This window comes from Lipophrys pholis (assembly GCF_963383615.2).
Source record: "Lipophrys pholis genome assembly, chromosome: 1".
Taxonomy (NCBI): domain Eukaryota; kingdom Metazoa; phylum Chordata; class Actinopteri; order Blenniiformes; family Blenniidae; genus Lipophrys; species Lipophrys pholis.
The window spans coordinates 12,166,082-12,182,361 of NC_137635.1; positions in this window are offsets into that span (position 1 = coordinate 12,166,082).

Below are 16,280 nucleotides of genomic sequence, written 5' to 3' on the forward strand. Positions count from 1 at the left end.
GAGTCGCATTCCTTCCTCCGAGAGGCAGCAGGATGCAGCCGATAACCACACAGGCTGCCGGGAGAGAGGGAGAGAGGGAGAGAGAGAGAGAGAGAGTGTGCATGTCCATCTCTGCTGGCCAATAATCAGCTCTAAAGACAAGCTGCTGTGAGCACAAAAAGGTTAATTGCACATATGGCTCGTTGTGCTGCGCCGCGGACATTCGTCCAGATTAATGCCCATATGCACTTGTCAACAGGAAAATAAAAAATCAGGGTGACTTTGAGCTTCGGAGTCAGAGGAGAAGTGTGAAACACAACCTCCGAATGCTTCTCACGGGGAGTGTTTCTGACCCGGGGGTTTACAGTCGGAGCTGTTTTGACACGAGACGACATCGGGAGGTGAATGAGGCGGTGCGTACACGACAAACTGAACAACTCCGGCTGGAAAATACTCATCAAAGTAAAGAGGCCCGTCTGTTTCAATGAAGCACACTTCAGTTCACAAGCATTGTGTATACAAGTGTTGAAGTACCAATGCCACAAGTACTTTATACTCGCTTCACGTTCACGGCGAAGTGGAAATGCAACACGTTGGTTGTGTTTTGGGTGTCCCATTACACGGCAACGGCGCTCAGAGCCACTGAAAACACAACTACTCAAAAACGCTCCGACTTCGTCGTCGTGTAAACGAGAGAAAACGCAACTCCCTGGTTCCGTCTCCGCGCTGAATCCACTTTCTAATGGTTTTCGAACAGTAAAGTGTGTCCCGTGCATGAGCCCCCCCCCCAGAAGTGAAGAAAGTCTGTCATCTCTCTTACTTGCTTGCTCCGCCTCATACGCGTTGACCTTCTCACCCAGCTTCGTCGCTGGGACGAGCCTGAAAATGTGGCGATAGCGCGGGACGATAAGAGATGGACAGCGGCGTCCAAAAGACAACGTGAGCCCGTTAGAGGCGCCTCTGGACGACTCCGCGCCGTGTTCATTAAAAGGCAATGTGTGGGAGGCCGATCTGCCATTTCCTGCTGATAAGTATCTGCTCGTACATCCAAAGGAGACAGCTCGGCTCGGGGGTCGTTCTCGGTAATCACGGCCCAGAGATCCAGGAACTCACCGTGCTGCTAACCGAGCCTGAAACTGTGTGGGATTGTCAGCCGGGGTTCACAATCTGGCCAGAATATCTTCAAGCTGTTTGCTGTCGTAATGCCGTGACGGAGCTCGAGCGGAGTCCATTAGAGCAATCATTTGTTGAATCAGGTGCTTTTCTGCCTGGCTGCAATAATGGTATGACTTTCTAGTGATGCTTGTGTTCTGCTTAATATCCTGGGTTTTGATGTATTACAGCACATGCAGGGTAGCTACAGTCTTTATTTTGGCAAAATGATCATGTTTCATGTCAAATAACCGACGGGACCGAGCATCGCGGCCCATGTGGGAATGATATTAGCTCGCGCTGAATATCTGATGTTGTGGTTTCATGGCGTGTTGCACAGCCACAACTGGGACTTCATTCACTTCTCTGATGATATCACAGCAATCAGATCCATTTAGAGCATGAGTCTGACGTTGAGCATGCATCTGGATCCTGCTCACCTGTTGTCCTTGAAAGTGATATAAATCCCAGTCTTGACACCTCGGAGCCCTGCCTATAAATTACCCGGGCTTTGTGTGGTCCTGAGCTCATACTTGAAGTGTGAGTCCGATCCTCTGATGGACGTGTGAGAGTCTGAACGGCGGCCAAGACAAACAGGAGCTTCAGGTTGTGCGATTATTGAGCAGAGTTGCACTAATTCTCAGCGAAAGCGAAGCGGAGGCTGACGGGCTGCAGTCGGAGTCAGGGAACCTGAAGGTGTGCAGCCTGATGTGTGGGCACGGACTGTTATTACAGTGTCTAACCTCCCACACATTCATTAACTGTCTCATGGTGTTCAGAGCTTGGAACGAGTCTCCTGTGGGAACAACAAAGAGCTTCAGGGGGCAGAAAATACTTTTTTAAAAATCTTATTCATGAAGGAATGACGATAAGTGAATAGGAAAATTATTAAATATCCCATTAAAGACACATTTTGGGGAGTGAATTTATTATTAATGTAATGAAGGTAAACTGGGGGACCGTTTATATGATGTTTTCAATTCAAAATGCAAAACTTTTGCTTCATTCTTGGTTACACGACAACAATTTTTTTTTGAAAATGACTCCCCAAATTTTTTTTAGAAAACTTTCTGACTCTGTCTCTGTGGAAACGGGGGAAAACGCAACTTTTTGAAAATACTCCGACTCCGTCTTCATGGAAACGGGGGGGGGGGGGTAACTTTCTGAAGGACACTCCCTCTCCGTGGAAACAGGGAAAACTTTCCGGAAAAGCTGCTACTGTGCATGGGCACCATGGCCATAGTAGGCAACAGCACCCACTAGTGGTCCAACATGAAAACAACACTGTGGTCAGCATTTCTGCCATTTCGGTGTAAAAAGGCATCTTTTCCAAAACGTTGCCATTCAAAAGCAAAACTTTTCTGAAATGAAAACTCGAAAACATTTTCACAGGAAACATTGTGTAAAATTGTGAAACAGACTTTGGTCCCGTCTATTGCAGACCTTCTCGAGTGTATCTAATGCCTGTGGATCCCAACGGTTGTAGAAAATAATGTTATAATCCGGAAAAAGGAACAGGAAGTGCAGCGTTTGTCAAGACGAAGCATGTGCAGCATGAAAGATGGTTTAGCTGAATGTGGTCAGGTCACTTCTTCTTCAGGAGATCTACGAGTAAACATTCAGCGGCAGACCCCATCGTGGTTTTTGGATTTGGCAGATCTTGTTTTACCTCTGGAGAGAGATCCATTGCTAATGGCTGGAAAGTGATTGTTCTCTCTACATTTTACCCCGCAGCCCGTCCATCTTTCCCTGATATTAATTCAAACCTCTCCTTGCTGTCATATTGAAGACGTTTTTAGTCTTCAGGTGCAACCGAAGTGGGAAGCGCACACACTTTGAAACCACCTGAGACCGGTCCTCCTTGTCAAGGAGGTCGTGGGAAGCGGGCTGACTGGCAGCGAGAGCGTTCCTGAAGAGATCGGCTTACTCCTGATGTCACCAGCAGATGTCCTGAGGGGCTGCGCGAATACTTTTTTACACCGAGCAATTTGTTCACGGCACTGATAACCAGCGGGACACAAAGTCACTCCCCTCCAACTAAAGTCTATCAACAAGTTTTATGACCGCGATAACTCCAAGGCAACTACTTCATCTTTTTTTTTTTTTTGTTTGTTTTATTTCCATACAACTCATTTTAAATCACATCACTCAACAAGGACCGACCTGAGTGAACATTTAAAGGTGATTTTTCTTCGTGAGCCAATAAAGTCGTCGCCGATAAGAGAACCTGATCCGACCTCTGACCCCACACCGGCGAAATTTACAGCCTGGTCGTATGGAGAATTTGTAATGAACACTATTTGTAAATGTCAGTGGGCGAGTGGTGGAATTATCTGAGCCATTTAGTGTGTGTGTGTGTGTGTGTGTGTGTGTGTGTGTGTGTGTGTGTGTGTGTGTGTGTGTGTGTGTGTGTGTGTGTGTGTGTGTGTGTGTGTGTGTGTGTGTGTGTGTGTGTGTGTGTGTGTGTGTGTCTGTCTGTCTGTCTGTAATTAAAATTCTTTTTCAGGTGACTTGCTGATACAAACTGAAATACGGCTATTGATCTATGCTGTGCCACTGTTCTAGAGATAAAGTTGCATCATCATGGCTGAGTCACTCAAATCAAGACTTGGTCCTTTGGTGGAAAACTTCATAAAAACAACGGTGTCTTAGTCTCAAAAATGTACATTTGGATTATGATATCCAGGTTGTCTTGCAGGGAGATGATTTTTTTTTATAAAATATCGGTTCACCATATCAGCCAAGTTTTCATATTGGTGCATTCCTAGTATTATATTAAGATCACTTATTGAGCTTTATGCGATGTAATGCAAAAAAGTGTCTGCGTCCAAACATATTTAGTCTAAATTACCCCCCCCCCCCCCCCACCACCTTCATCCCTCCTCTTTTTTAATCTGTGAGTCTTAAATCTCTATCTTTACAGCAAAGTCACTTAAAGTTAATCACTGCAGAGTAAGTGAAGCCATCGAAGCAGTAAACCTTGCTCAACTGTTGTGACTAAACTGGGCTCCGGCGACGGTCTGGACTCCTAACTGGCTGAAACCGCTCAGGCTATTAAGCCGTGAGAGTCCCTGTGCTGCAGAACATTAACCGAGATCCATCAGCGGCGGCGGCGAGGATGCAGACAAATAATGTACTCGCTCACTGCCAGACGTGTACACACATGCAGGGGATTTACACACACACACACACACACACACATAAGACACACACACGCATAAATCAGAGCATAGACAGATGTGACTGCTCTGACAATCGAAACAGAAACACATCTGGGTTAATAGTTAGTGGATGTTTCCCAGGAGTGCTCACCTCACTCGCCCAAACCTCCACAAACTCTCCACCCACACCCGTGTGTGCGTGTGTGTGTGTGTGTGTGTGTGTGTGTGTGTGTGTGTGTGTGTGTGTGTGTGTGTGTGTGTGTGTGTGTGTGTGTGTGTGTGTGTGTGTGTGTGTCAACCTGGTCAAAGAGTTACATTCCAGACACACACCTTACCTCAAAGCTTTTAAAAGAAAAGAAAAAGAGGAGGTTCCTCGTCTCTCTGATAAGCTGCCAGAAGAGGAGGAATAAAACTAAATCTTGATGTCGTAACCTGGTCTTTTATTTTGTTCTTACAGCTCGCAGAATGACTCAGATAAGAAAATAAAGTCCAAAAAAAAAAAAAAGAAAGCAAGTCTGGCCAAGGTCGCTTTAACTCCCTGTTATACGTAATGAGTAAGAGGAATGCTGAAGCACAAGTTGGAGGATTGTTTTGTTGATTAAAGGGATGACTTCATGATTTTCAAGTCATTTTTGCGTTTTCATTTCAGAAAAGTTTTGCATTTACACAGTTTCGTTTTGAAAACAATATGTGCAATAACTATTCTTTCTCTGTTTGAACTTATTTATTCACTGTTTTCATTTATTTATTCTCATACATGCACTTCCGCACCAGTATTTTAAAACTTATTTCATCTCAGGTGCTTTTTAATTGTTGTTATAAGTGTTTAAGTGTTATTATCAATGTCCCGGCATCATAATTTTTGTCCTGCAAGTGTATTTCTGACGTAATTTCCCTGAATGGCAATAAAATAATCAGAATGTGAAACGATGTAGCTTCCACGTAGGGCCACTAGTTGGTGCTGTTTGTTTTTTTAATGAGACCACACACATGAAGAGAATACTATTAATTTCAAGTGAAAACGCAAAACATTTGCAGAGTTTTGCAGAGTTTACACAAAAACTCCCATGGTGGGACTTTTTGAAATAGGCAAAAACGCAACTTTCACACAGTCCCCGGGCTCCATCGAGAGTAGACGTCAGAAACCAACTCTACATCTGCACCACACCCGTAGTAAATAGTAGTTATGCACATGGACAGTAGATAAAAATGTTTTCCTCCAGAGTGTCATGACTCCCAGTCCAGATTCTCCTGGACCTGGTAGTTTTATAGTTGACAGTCACTGTAATAACAATCCACCTTGGTCGTCTGTCCACTAGAATGTCCGTGTCCTCCCATTGTTAATGTTTATAGCGTATTGTTCTCTTTGTGCCTCTGTGTGTTTTTTAATTATCAAAAAAAAAACACAAAAAAAAAAACCAACAGCACCCACTAGTGGACCTACATGCGACCTACATCACTTTCAGCGTTTCTACTGTTTCTGTGTTAACCAACATCGTTTTCAAAAGGTTGTTGTGTCAACATGACATTTTCCTTGAAGAAAAACACAAAAATGATGCGTTTTCACTTGTAAACGGGGAATAGAACTGCTTAAGCAACTTTGTCTCTCAGAGGGAGTGTTTCCACGCTCTTTTTAATTGATGCCGCAGAACTGCAAGGGGCAAACGTCTCTTTGAAAAAGCTATCATTTCTAGAAAGAAACCCAAGGTTGCTTAGTCTCCTCCTGCACTGAGCGTCTACCTCTGCCCCCCCCCCCCCCCCCACCGCAATGTCAGCACAACCTCATTTCCAAGTACAGATCGGAGCGATACGGCCAACACCTCTGCCGCCACAATTTGACACAACTAATTTAGAACTGGCCTTTTATGGCGGCCTGGAATACATTACCTTGGCAGAACATAATAATAATGGAGAAGCATCAATCAAACAGGCCCTGTGCATACATTGTGTAATAAAGCTTATCTCTGGGTGACACAGTCTGTCTGACTCAGCCTGCCTGCCACAACCAAACTCTATGCGAGCCCTGCCATCAGGCGCTGGTTAACACTGCATAAATATGCAGTTTAAGAGTCAATGACATTTTAATAAGGTAAAGCTGACAGCTTATGGCTCGCACACAAACACCCGGTTGTTTCCAGAGTCCCAGAATCAAAAAGTAGACGAGCGAGGGGTCCGTGTCTACACACTGTCCCGTTGTGAGAAAGAATGCTGTTTCTTTGAAAATGTCGCCCCCCCCCCTCAGCTGTCAGCGCGCACACACACACACACACACACACACACCTCCCCTCCAAATAGTCAGACATCGGTGTGTGTCCCCTCCACCCCTGCTCCCCCTTCCTCCACTAGTCAAATGTTTCTATAATTTTTTCCAGGCGTTAACTGGATTCAGCTGCTTGCAAACTGCTTTGGCTCTCATCTCCACTTTCCATATTATTTAGAAGGGGGCCTTTTTTGTTGATGTATGGCTCCGCGGCTTGTTTTGCCGACTGTTCTCACCGACCGCACACTCAAAGTCTTCATTGTGTCCACGCAAAAAGGCAACATGATGTCATGCCTCCCAGACACCTGGGAAATCCTTGAGTTTATGTCGGGCCGTGTTTGGACGAGGCTTTTCGTGGGCGTCTTGCGCGTCCGGTGCATTTGGGACAGCTTAGTGTTTTGCGAGCCGTGATGAATGGCGATGATGGGTGGGCATGTGGACGGCAGACGAAGACCGGGGTCGTCCGATTCGTCAGCCGCAGCCATTAAACAAACAGAGGCTGAACAAATGGGATTTCAGCATTGACATGCACCGATTGTACTTTTAAAAACTGGAAATGTCCCGAAATGCCTCGGACGTCTGTCATTGATTGACTCCCAACAAGTTACTGAATTACTTGTGAAATTAGCCCGTCAAGACCCAGATAATGCCATCCAAAGCTTTTGACCTTGTTATTTCATTCCGCAGCCTTCACTCCACCTCGTCAGTCAAAAGTGATGCCCGCTGTCATTGCATCAACGTCGCATACAGTCGCTCGCCTATTGAGAAAGGTCAACCAGCGGGACTGTAACGGCTCCAGTTGGGCTGGAAAAACATCAGCTTGACAAACACATGCATGCTTTTTCTCCTCTTTTTAAGCGACGTCGATTAAGTCTTCTCACTCTTTAGGCCCGTTTGCCTCAACTGGGATCTGTGTGCAGTTGGCATCATCCCTCTTTTGGTCCCCTTGTCACTGGAAAGAATGCCCTTCCACGTCATGTTGTAATCCGCTGACTCCAGCACACATGCTTTGGCCTTCATTCTTTACTTGGAACCCTGTTAAATCCTCTTGTAGTGGGCAGTAATGACATTTTGGGTCGCCTCTGTTTACCTTGTAGCACCTCATACATTACATTTAGCCTTGACACGCAGCCCGCAGAGGAATGTGGAGATGGACGCAGGGAGAAGGAAGTCTAATGGGGATAATCCTATGAATGTGGACCGTCGCTCATTGTCACTGTGGTTCGGGACTGTTCACTATTAGGAAGATCAGTGTCAGGGCATGGCTCATTGGATTCCAGACGTTTTGAGTCCCGATTCCGCCGCCATAACAACTAAACTCGGGGCGAGCTTAAAGTGATGTTGACACAATAGATCTCGGCCATGTTTTGATTAAAAATAGAATAGATTAAAAAGATAGTGGACAGTATTGATATAGGATGAATTCCTGAGAAAGATTTTTGCGCAAGAGCTGATAGAAACCCTGAGAACACAACTGCCAAACCGCATTGGGAGGTTTTTGAAAAACCAAAAACGCACCAACTTGTTGCAGTTTCACAAGAAATCCACAAGGATAATAGATAACATAGAAACCCTGCAAATTTGTTAAAATTCAAGGTTAAAAGCACATTAAGAACTGAAACTCAAGGAAATATTTGTTGTATGTTAACAAGAGATGTGATTAGTTAAATAAATGATTAAGGTCCCGTTTACACGGCAACGTTTTCAAATGAAAATAGAAAGCTTTTGTAGCGTTTTGGGTGTTTGTCATTTCCAAGTGAACTTATTGTTTTCAAAACACGGTCGTGTGATCGTGAAACTTTTCTGAAACGAAAATTCTAAAACAATCTGACCCTTCTTACTTATCGTGACCAAAAACATAAAAGCAATAAGCACAGTCGTGCTTGAGTAGCCTGCAGTGTTGAAAATGGCAGAAAGTTGGAGCGAGTTGGAGCGTAATCCCATAGCAGTCAGATAGCGTGGAGGCTCTGACAGAAAACTTTCACTCAAGCAATGCAAAACCACATTCAGTTCGTTTATTAACCTGCACGATAGCCACACTCGGGGTCATTTCATATAATTTACGTAGAGACGCAGTAATCCAGTCTAAGATGGTATTGCCGCTCAACAAACTCATTAATTAAAGTGATGATAAAATGCTAAATGTCAGTAGCATTTATAACGTACTTTGATTTGAGAAGCTTTTGATCATTGAAACCTTCTCACGGTGAATCTTTGTACTCGTCTCCACCAGCCGTCGGTTTGTTTGGCGTCGGATTGCCGTGCACGCTCGTGCTCTCTGTCCTGCAGAATGCATTTTAAACACGGGGTTTGCTGCTATCACATGAGGTGACAGCCAGTCCGGCGATAAGCTGCAGTCAGACAGAATGAATCCCCGTCTGGTCTGAAGGCCTCAGACGCCCCGCCCCATCCAAAGACACCAAACCTGCCTGTATACAGCACATAAACACACACTCACACACACACACACATCCTCAGCTGTCACAGTCTTCACAGCTGATTTGCCATCTTGCCTTTGATAATGTGGACTGCCGTATACTTACCGAGCGTGGCGAAGGAAGGGTACCGCTCTTTTTTAGGATGCCCGTGTGTCACTTCAGACTGTAAAAATAACGCCTCACTGAGCCGCTGATGCACTGTAACGTCTAATTACTTGATGTCATATTCTCCTGTGAGGCCGTGATATTTGTTCTGTTTACTACGCTGCAGTTAGAGACGGTGAGGCACGTATTAATCTGAAATATGAAGCCGCTCTTGCTATATTTTGCAGTTTGGAATGGCACCACTTAAGTGATGCTTTTAGCTTTGATTATAACTGTGACAACTGATTCACTGCACACAAAACAGAGGAGACGCTTTTCGTTCCGCAGCCCCCTTACTGGGACGGCGACCATATTTGGTCATTTTTGCAGCTCTTCCTGTTTCTTTAAACTCGACAGTCTGTCGCAGGTAGTTTTTACATCCGATGAACTTCTGGATACAACCTGGATTCAGTCCCTCACACTGAGCGCACCATTGTGAGCGTCTCATTTCTTTCAAACTAAGGCTTGTAGAATATATGTGAGTGAATGATTGTAGTAAATATTGATCAAATTGCTTCTTTTGTGGTATTTCTGGAATTAGGGAAATTTTGACTGTTCATAAGAAATGCCATACTGTATGGTTTGCCTTTAAGCTTCATCAGGTTTTCTATTCTTATGGAAAATCAGAAAGAAATGTCTACGTAAATTTTATCCAAATAAAGCTTTTCCACATATTTTATCATATGAAAAAACACATCTCAGGGTGGGAAATGTACATTTACAAATTTTGTTAACAGTATTTTTTTTTTTTTACTTTATTCCATCTGTGAGATGTCTGGTCCACAATTTCTACATAAATCGGGATATTTTGATTTCATTTAGCCACAATCTAAATCATACACACATGTGTAATAAAAGACTGTCGATACAGACTCAACTCTTTTACTTGAGTGAAAGTCAAGAAATCCAGCTCTTATGCACATACATTATAACTGTTGTTACTGTCATGCAAAGGTTCACAGATCATCATTCAGCTTGCATCATAGTTTTGTGTCATAAACTATAATAAACATGTGATAAACTTGGCTGGATTTTATATAAAACATAACGAGCACAGAAGTTTGCCTTGGAAATAACCCTAAACTAACACGCACCACATGTTTAGTGCGTTTGGTTTATTAATGAATGTCTGCTGTGTAATGTAGTCCCAACAAATCATGATGATCTCCAAGAACATGAGCATAGGAGGAGAGATTATCTCTCTCCTATAACATCATTAAGCTGGAGAACCGATAGAAAAACCTGAGCACGGTTCTGTTTGACTGCACGCTCTCCTATGTTATGATTTACATGCTTTGTGTACACCTCGGATGTGTTTTCTTTCTGCCTCGGGTTTATATTGTGCCCGGGCCGCATAACAGTTTATATTACCCTCAAATCAATCTTTATTACCCAGACGAGTGCGCGGCAGTGCAGACAGACGGAACGTCTCCAAACGCCGCGATGTGGCGACTTCCCGAGAGGTCGGCTCTCCCTAAACAAACCCGAAGGCCTCTCATCGGAGCCGCCTCGTGTCACACGCAGCTCCAGCTCATCAACTTGGAAACGCCTTGCGCCCGCTCCTCCTTTCTCCTGCGGAGAATCTGAATACATGCGTGGCATTAGGACGTAACTTTGATCTGGACGCTCGCCGTGCTGATGCGGCGTACCGAGCCTGCTAATCCCCGACTACCTGCTTTGGTAACCTTTGATCTGTCTGCGCTGGGACACACAGCGGTCCAATTACACTCGAGATTTCACAAGAGGACAACGGCATGTAATGTCTAAACCACCTTGTTTTTATTTCTATTAAAGCTTGTTTCTCAGAAAGCATCAGGGATTAAACATTAGGGTGGAAATTGAGTCTGCTCTTTTTTTCTTATATGAACCTACAGCCACATTCTGGCTTGTTACATGGTTTAATTCAAACCCACCGGCCCTTGTGGACACTTAGAGCTCACCGCAGCCACCGCTTCGATTTCAGCCGTGATCTTTGAGGTTAATGACTTCTTGGAAAAAGAGAACGGTTCAGACTGTGAAATAGAGTTGTGAGATACAGCGTGGATAATGGAATTACGCTTTGTGTCGGACAATTACTGACTGTGGCGTTGGTCAGCTCAAAAATCATATTGCGGTTTGAGGTTTTGGCACAAATAATCCAGGAGAATATTTATTTATTGCAGACATACAGAAGGATGCCAAAATACCGCCCCCCCCAAAAATTGTATAAATGTAAGAAATGTTTTTTTTTGTTTTTAATGGTTCAAATTGACCAGTTGAACTTTACTTCACTTGCACAAAATGTGCACACACAAACACACACCTCCATATAATTTATATTGTCATTTTCAAATATATTCCTGTTTCATTAAAATGTGCCATTATAAGAGAACTCATGAACATTCAGATAATATTAAGTCTTTGGCAGGACGTGAGTATTCAGTAACAACATAAGCCAAACAGATTGTGGTAACGTTTTTCAGGCCATCCAGTAAGACGTTCATCCCATGTAGACATAATTAAAACAAGTTCAGAAATACAATCAGTCATTTTCATTGCATTTTTCCAAATATTTTATGATCTATAAGTGTCATTGACTGTTTTTATGTTGATAGGATTTTAGTGTATAGATGATAGCGTTGCCCTATAAATGGGTCAGACATTGCCAATGACAGGCTCAAATGATCCACAAGAAAAAGCTCAAATTTTCTTGTTGGATTCAGTAAAGTTTCATGATCAAACTTGCAAAGGATCACTATACAAACAAAGATATCTGAAACGTTTTTTTTTTTTCACTTAACTAAACCCTAGTTTAGTCTACCGAACAGGACTTAAAGCGCCGTCTACACATTTCAAGTGAAAACGCTGCTGTTTGTAATGAATCGGAGCGCTCCAAAAGGTTCCACCTTTTCCGTCAAAGACAGTATATCGTTTTCAGTGGCTCCGAGCATCGTCGTCTCGCAAACAGGCCCCCGTGACTCCACAAAGGTTTTCCAATTTCATTTGGAAATGTTTTTTAACTGTCATTCTCACTGTGACTCTGAACCGTCTCCGTTGATTTTTAAACATTTATCGCCACATGTACCGAGCACAAACACTGAGGGAGCGTACACTTCTCCCTATGTGCTGCTGCACGTCACTATTTCAGTCAAGTATGTCTGTTGCGTGCACACACCTCCTTGCGTGTGTGTGTGTGTGTGTGTGTGTGTGTGTGTGTGTGTGTGTGTGTGTGTGTGTGTGTGTGTGTGTGTGTGTGTGTGTGTGTGTGTGTGTGTTTTTCTGCATAAGCGAGCAGCAAAAGGCTTCAGACCTCTGGTTAGGAGCCTCGTGGGAGCATTGAGCTGTAATGGACAGAAAACTGATGAAACCTCCATTTACTGACAGCCCAGTGTGTGTGTGTGTGTGTGTGTGTGTGTGTGTGTGTATAACTGCTCACAAGGGTCTTATAGTCAAACTAGGAAGGACTGATTCTAATAAGAAACCTCTCCATCTGCTCTGTTCACCATTTCAAGCCACCCCTGCTTAACTGGTCACATTGGTGGAGATTAAAGAAAGAAAAAAAAAAAAAGAAGAAAGCTGCTGAGAAGATCCAAAGGACCAATTTCATTTCAAAACTCAATCCGTCAGTGCTTGGGATTTGCATAGCTAATTAGACGCTGTCTTTTTTTTTTTTCTTTCCCTCCCCTCTCCGTCTCCTTCTCTTCCACTGCAGAGCTCGGCTTTGTACTGACAGCAAAGGGAGGCTGAACTCCGCGCAAAGACCTCTGAACTGGGCTTATCTGGCTAAATGAAACACCATGTTTCTAATGTAAACTGTTTTGCAGCTCATCATCAAACACGGGCGTCGGCTCAGGCTGCCGCTCCGAGTTTGGAGACCTTGTTGCTGGCCTACTTTCACAGCGGAGGGACGTCGCGGGCCTTTATTTGCCTCGTGTTCCATATTCTCCCATAGCATGTTGAATGGTGCAGGGATTAATGGTGTACAGTAGATTAGACTGTTTTACCCTCCATCTCGCAACAAAGGGTGATTGGGACATATCAGAAATGGGCTTCACACACTCTCAGATGGATAGTTTTTCCCCCTCTGAGAATACATGCAGGCTTTCTCAAACATGCACTGGCCATTTTTCATCAGTCTCTCGAGCCCAGCCCCCCCCCCCCCCCCCCCCCCCCCACTACTTTTTTTCCAGCCCGTCTTTGTCTTTCTGTTTCAATCCCTCATCCTGTTTCCCTGCTCCTCCTCCTCTCGCATATCTCAAAGCCCGTAAGCACGGAGCACAGTTGCTGCTGGTGGGTTCAGGCCCCGTTTACACAAGGAAAAATGCATCATTTTTTGGATCAGAAAAGTTTTGCACAAACACTGAAATTTATTTCTTTAGCATGGTGGGCCACCAGTTGGCTCCGTTGGTTGTCTTTGTATTGAAACTACACACATATACAAGCAGACAACAAGAAGCAATGAATATTAACAATGGCATTCTTTTGGACAGACGACCAAGTTGGATTGTTGTTAGTTAGTTGTTAGTCATGACACTCCGGAGACACACATTGTTCTTACTGTCCATCCGCTGAGCATGTTCAGAAGAAGTATTGACTACCTCCGTGAAGTGCATGCGCAGAGGCAGCACTTCAGAAATGTTGTGTTTTTCCCAGTTTCCACAGAGACGGAGTCGGAGCAACTTCAAAAAGTTGCATTTTCAGTAGCTTCAGGCTTCAGGCTCATAAGAACAAGAAGAAACTGGCATTTTGGGATCCTGCCCAACAAAATGACGTGATGTGGTTCTGCTGTGCCAACCGTCCTGCACATGCTGTTCCAGCTCGCTAATGACTCTATCAGTCAAATTTTAATATTTTAGCATGTAGCCGCTCTACTGTATGAGCTCCACAGCTCGTTAATATGTCGGTAGTCTGGGTTACGTGATGCCCCTGAACGCATCACTCAAAGCTGTCAGCTCCGCCAGTTAAAAGCTGGGGTTAGAACGGGGGCTGCAACCCAACCCGGACACAAACTTTTCCCTTTTATTACTGAAACACTTCAGCGAAATGTATTTCTGAAAACATTTGAAGTGAGAAATAAGCTGTGCAGTTGAAAGGTTAAAACACCGCTTGACAGAAGTGTACCTGCTGTGAGGGGGCGTGGCCTGCGAGTTCGACAGCTTCTTCTCGAACAAGCTTTTTTATTTCGACAGCTGGCTGACGTCACAGCCAAACTTTTTCTTCTTGCTCTTATGGGTTCTTATGGTAGTATGCAGGGGGCCTCTATGGTAGAATGCAGGGGGGGCCTTTAGTATGACGTAAAAAAAAAACATGACGCCATCTGTATAGAGACGGAAAAAGTTGGTTTTTGCCCTGTTTCTACGAAGGTGGATTTAGAACGTTTTGAAGAAGCTGCATTTTCAGTGGCTCCGAGCACCGTTGTCATGGAAACGGACACCCAAAATGCAAAGAAAGCTTTTGACTTGAAATCGTTTTCGTGTAAACGGGCCCGAAATCGCCACACTTGATTAATGCGCATAATTGTTTTCCAGTGAGTGGCAAATAACACGAGAAGGGTGAGAAGCGGCAGAGAAATAGCAGCGGGGAGCGTTTGCGGAGAAACCCGGAGCAGCACGCAGCCATGTGTAACAGAGAGAAGTCAAATGACATATGTGGCATTTATATCTGCGAAAGCTTTACACCTAATTACCCCTAAGTGCTCTTTGAAACGGATGTGAGGCAAGGGTCTCATCATCATAATAGAAATAATAACAGTCTGATGCATATGTAAATGATCGAGATACTTTGGATTGAGTGAAAATGGATAATGAGGGTTCAGGAGTTCAGTCGGAGCGTTTAGAAAATCCACCATGAACAATGGCTATCAATTTGTAATAATGAATTCTTGCCTGATGTCGTTTTAATGAATCCAGGATAAATATTTGCTTCAATCTGTTTGAAATGTTAACAGAACTGTGAGGCCTCCATCATCGAGATCACCTACAAATAACAGAAATAAATGGCGCTACATTTAGACCTTATTCACACGGTAAGGTTTCCAGTGAAAACGATGTCCATTTACATGGAAACAGCAGAAACAGACCCTCAAAACGCAACGAGAATTTTGTTTTATCACTTGTAACGGGGCCATAGAGCAGCTTTAACGTCTCCATGAGTGTGTTTTATTCTCCCTCCTCGCACTCGCTGTCAGCGTTCGACCTCTCCCGTGTTTGGATTCCCCTCCGAAGCCCTCGTGTCGCTGAGAGACTTTACACTGTGTGTTTTCTTAATCGTCTGCAAATTAGCTCCTCAGATCCTCTTGACTCCCACGGCGGGGTCCGGCGGAGTCGTGTGGAGGCTCGAGCGACGCCGCTGGAAAACTCTGCCTCACCGTCGTCATTTGTTTTCACTGCGTCAGAGGAAAACATGCACTGTTTGTGTCTGTGGACGTGTTAAAGGTCCACAACGTTTGGGTTGTAAACCCTCCACTCCGGCTGTTAATTCCAAGTTCAACATCGGCGCTTGAAGCCGACTGCACGTCTGTTTGGCTAACTGCGAGCGTATCCTGCACGCTGGCTTATCCTTTTCTCTCCCCTCTCCCCAACGGAACAGCAGAAAGCCACCACCTCGGAGCCCGGTTCTGTAAAGGTTTCTTCCTACTCGAGGGAGTTTCTCCTTTCCACAGTTGCTTGTGCTTGCTCATGTGGATTCTTTGGGTTTCGCTCTGTAAAAACCACCAAGAAACTCGGTAGAGCGTAAACCTTCGCCAACACCACCTTGCAATGTTGAGGTTAAATGATGACGTTCTGTTGGTTCCCATTATTTTGTCTTACTTGAACAAGTTGGCATGTCATTGGCTGAAAGGAATGAGCAGAGTGCTCGCAAACGGCTAATGGCAGCTGCAGCCCTCCAATACATTTCCTTGGCAACAGACGCTGATCTCTTGATCTCCTCCATGAGGTGCCCCTCATAGGACATTGTATGGGACATTTTTTCACAATTTTGGGGGATTTATTTAGAAACGGTCAGCCGTTAACATCCCAAAACGCAATTTGGGTTAATAGTCTTTGTGAAAAGTTGGTTACATACATACATACATACATACATACATACATACATACATACATACATACATACATACATACATACATACATACATACATACATACATACATACATACAGTGCTTTAA